The sequence below is a fragment of the Egretta garzetta genome, unplaced genomic scaffold (assembly GCF_000687185.1).
Source record: "Egretta garzetta isolate BGI_Z169 unplaced genomic scaffold, ASM68718v1 scaffold332, whole genome shotgun sequence".
Taxonomy (NCBI): domain Eukaryota; kingdom Metazoa; phylum Chordata; class Aves; order Pelecaniformes; family Ardeidae; genus Egretta; species Egretta garzetta.
The window spans coordinates 1,489,096-1,493,799 of NW_009258879.1; the positions used below are offsets into that span (position 1 = coordinate 1,489,096).

The following is a 4,704-nucleotide window of genomic DNA, read 5'->3' on the forward strand; positions in this document are numbered from 1 at the left end:
GGGCTGGCTGGGGAGGGGAGCCGGAGCCCCCGGGGGACCCGCGCTGCGGCCACGGCCCCTGCGAGCGATGGGCGCCTGGCAGGCTGCAAAGGCAATCCCCGCCTAGCCTGAAGCAGAACGTCTTATTTCAAAACCAAATCCAGCCCACAGGCACCCGCTCTCCGGGTCACGCTTGGGCTCTCCCAGGCAAACAGCATCCCGGCGAAGCGCTGCCGTTCATCACGAGGAAGGAGGCGGCGTTGGCGCGTATTGCCGCACCCAGCGCCCGCATAAACCAAATTCACATTTCAAATGAACATCTGCACGTCAGAGCTGCCTTTCTAATAGGCGAAGTTTGATCTCTTTCATCTCCGTGTTTACACAATGAAATACACGTTAAGTCTTTTCTTTTTTTTTATAATAAAATAATTGAATAAATTGCTTTTTAAACCAACTTTTTGTTACTAACAGCCCAAAAATTATGTGAACAGGGAATAGGGAAAGCCCCGTGAGTGGCACAGGGGGATTTGCTGCCGGCATGTCGGGATACACGTGCTGATGTGAACACCTGCAGCATCGCATGGTACGGGACCGGCCGAGGCACCCGCCTGGAGGGGCAGCACGAGGTTTCTGTTTAAATAATGAACATTGGTAAAGTGTTAAAATAATGCCAGTAATCCCCACTATGGGAGCAAGCGAGATGGCCTCCTGCTTCCTTATGGATTGAAAATATACGAATCTTGCAACACCAAAGGGAAAGGAAACAGAACAGCCTGCAACAGAAACTCTGTGTGTATATATATATCTCTATATCTCTTCCCAGTGTCCTGGCTCTATATGGAAACCACTCAAAGTGCCATATTGCAGTTCATATTTTCAGCTCAGATATCTCACTGAATATACTAGAGCAAATAGTCTGGGTGTTTCAAACACTGCCTGGTTAAATAACTTGCCTAAGAATGTGCAAGAAAAGAGTATCAAGGCCATTGATCATAATTTACTGCCTGCTGTGATTTTGCAAAGCGGGGTACGTATGCCCCGTCAGGGCGACTTTCTCCCCTCATTGAGCTTTTTTTTTCTCCACAAGGAAGCTGCTCTGAGGAAGGCTTAGGTAGCTTCGGAGGCAGGCCAGGGAATATTTTTGGCATGCCCAGAAGATCACTAGCCATGCAGGAAAGGCGCCTTCCACAAGTGCAAAGCACTCAGGACGTTTGTCATCCTCGGCTGTCTGAGGAGGGATAAGGAATGAAGAAGGCAGGGGAGGGCACGTGATGGAAGAGGCATCTTAGAATTATTTATGTGCTGCTACTCCCCCTTGGCTATGAAAGCTGTTCTTTGCATTAGCACAAAGTGAAAAGGGACTGTGAAGTACGGAAGGTACAAGATGAGGCAATATTTTGTATTTCCTCCTGGGACGCGGGATTTCAGTGACAGAAACTGGAATAACTTACTGCATTCGATTATATATTACCCTTCAGATGCAGAAATGCATTTAGAGCCGGTCCCAAATGACGTTCCAACAAATTCATCCTACTTTGCAAAACAGACGTATCCCATGGGAGAACCTCAGTGTAATCACAATATTTCTATTTTCCAGGGGGAAAGTCAAAATGACAGCAGGGGCTTCCTCTGCAGAAGGTTTTTATGAAATTCATTTTATTCCTTCAGGAAAACTGACAAGACGCTTCGCACCACACACTGGAATAGGCACCGTAGGCGGAACGGGAGCCAGGATTCACAGGCTCCGCTTCTCCCCCCGGGTAGGCTGGGAGGCAGGAAAAACCACGCAGCGAGGAGCAAAGGCTCTCAGACACAACCGCCTGGGAAGCCAGGTTTCACTGCCCCCAGCAGAAAGCACGGACTTGGGAAAAGAATTTCTACGTTATCTCTTCCAGAAATTTGGAGTTTTCACAATCAAAGTCAATTCTGTTTCTGAAAGCATTCATTTTTTTGGCCAAATATGATTTTCCATCCCACTCTCTATAGCACGTCTTCCTTACCCACAGATTTTTTTTTTTCCCCCTGCCGTGCCTCAATCTTTCTAACCCCTGCCACTTCTATCAACCTTCATTTTACGGCTTTTCATCTCTCCTTCTCCCAGTCCTCATACCTGTCTTGCTCTTTCCACAGACTTGTTCCTTCCTTTTATTGTTCAGTAAATCTGAGCTCCCTCCTTTCCCCCTGCTCCTCCCCAAGCCAACATCAGCTTCTGCACTTCACTAGGCCCCTCTCCTCAAGCTCCCCAATGCACATGACCATACTTTTTGTCCCTCCCCCTGATATTTTCACCACCATTTTTTATCAAATTTCTATTCTTCCCAGCAGAAGATGGATGCAGAACAAACACAAATGCTCTTGCTTCGCTTCTACTCCTGCTATCTTTACCAAGAGGTGCGTATTACCCTTGAGGTGCAGAACACCTTTCAAAGAACAAATGAGCTAAACTGGCTTGGGATGACCGACTCGCTGAATCCGCACCGCACCAACCTCCTTCACTTCTGCATCATGGGGCGTGCACAGCGCAAAACGCCAGCGCGTTCCCCGGGGGCGTCCAGCTTTACTGGGGAAAATAAAGGCTCAACAACACTCTGCTTGGAAATAAGGAGGCCGTAACCAAACGCTCGTGTTCAGCTGATCCACGTGATGCCTGCCACATAAGCACAAAGGCGGTGTTTTATTAAATTTGGGGTAACGTTTTTGAAGGATGCTGGCAGTTATTTGTTTAGTAACAAGCATTGCCTCTTTCAGTTTTATTCTGTCCTTGAAATGCAATCTCCAACTGTTCAATAAACGCCATAAAAAGGCAGATATTTATCGTTAAAGTGACTTATGCTATAACTGTGACAGCAGCCTGTTACAGCTATCCCCTAATACTTCGCCAAGAAGCCAGCCACGTGAGATCATCCGGAGGGACCGGGTGCAAGCTTCCGCGTGTGCCAGCATGGAACTGCTCTCAGCTTTCACATAAGCAGACGCGAAGGTAATCATAACGTCATATCTTTACCTCTTTCCTTCTCCCCAAACTCCATTTTATTGATTTTTCATGAGTCTGAGGAGGAGGAATTACTCAGCCCGTTGCTAGTTCCATCACAGAATTACAACACAATTTGGGCCGACGGGCGTCTGACGCTGCGGTGCGATGAGGCACGGCCCCAAACCCTGTGCTCCTAATGCCCACCAGCTTCACTGCGCTCCTGAAGGTGCTAAGAACTCTAGATCTACACCAGGTATTTCTCTTCTAATGATGACAACAGGAATACACATATCGCATACGTACCAGTGATTGGATTTTTTTTTTTTTTCAATTTTAAATTCTTTAATGACATGTTTCTATTTGGTGCCTACGCTCCCTGCGCAGTCGAGAGAGAGAAACAGATGTTGCAAAAGGGCAACTCAGATCTCATCACTCCCTTACTGCGGGGGGAACAACTAACTTAGGACGTCTGTAACGTCTTGGGTAGGAAGACGCTTTGCTGAAGAGATGAAGATTGCATTCACAATGCTTTGACAACCTAAAACCACAGGCAGGTGCCTAGAGGGCCTCTCAACATCTAAGCTGGGCACCTAATGAGTTTTACCCAAGATCACAGAGAAGTCAGAAGTCCAAGCACCACCTTGAGGACATCACCCATCCATTCCCCTAACAGACATCGCTTCTCACAAGCTCTTAAAAAAAAGCCACCGCAGCGCAGACCACGCACGCAGAGTAACGGCGTTACTTTGCAGAGGTGCACTTTGCTTTTCCTTTTCCGCTATCAGAAATATACTGTTGAACTCTAAATGCAATCCAAAGTGCCCTTGAGGACCGAGCCCAGCACATCTTCTACTAGATCAGTTAGAATTAAAAGAAAATCCTATTAAACCTGACAGACTGCAGCACACAACACAAGTTGGTACAACTTTAGAGAGCAATTTTTCTTGACTTTTTTTCTGAAATGATAAAACATTTGTTGTTTGGCAAAACATAGGGAGGACAAGAATAGATTTCATAACATCACTGAACACCAAAAGGGGACAGGTGCATGAATATTTGAGAAAAAAGAAAGAAAAATGGATACCACTTGAAGTGCTCGGATATAAGTGACCTTATTCCATTAGTGGGTTATATATTTATTTTTGCTATATTTGATCCAGACAACAGGCTCTCAAGTAAATGAAGAAAGGCCATTCCCATCAGAAAGTGTAATTATTTAACAGAACCGAGACAAAGGAGCAGCCCTGCACCGCTGCCTTCCATCCCCCCAGGGACCCCCGTCCCTTCTGCAGACACTGAGCCACCCACCAGGCAGAAAAGCACCAAAGGGAGTGGTCTGCAGGACCAGCAATTCACTGGCGAAACTCCCTAAACCCCAAACCATGCTCTACACCCTCAAACTCCATAACAGCCCTGGGGTCTGTGACCCTCCCGAGAGCTGCTGGTCCCTGAAGTGGCAGCACCCAAGGTGCACGCTACACACCGCTCCCACGACGTCGGCTTTTCTTAGGGTGGTTTTTTACTGCGCTTCAAACCGTATTTATAGACCAATTTGTCAACACGTACGCTGAGCTGTTTGCTCTAACTGAAATGCCGTAGAGGGTTTCTGCCCCTTGGGTTACGGCAGAGAGCGCGCCAACGAACACAGTTTGCAAAAGGCTATTCCCTCAGCTAAATAAATACCGCGGCGTCACGCTGGACAGCACACCACCTTAGCCCATCTTCTTCCAAAGCAAGGACTCATTCAAATG

The 4,704-nt window shown here is 47.2% G+C and overlaps 1 protein-coding gene across 1 annotated transcript in view; it reads right to left on the reverse strand.

Annotated features, from left to right (window-relative positions):
- GRM7 (glutamate metabotropic receptor 7) overlaps window positions 1–4,704 on the reverse strand; it is a 288,512-nt gene that overhangs the window by 167,686 nt on the left and 116,122 nt on the right. The gene's annotated exons all lie outside the window — the stretch shown is intronic.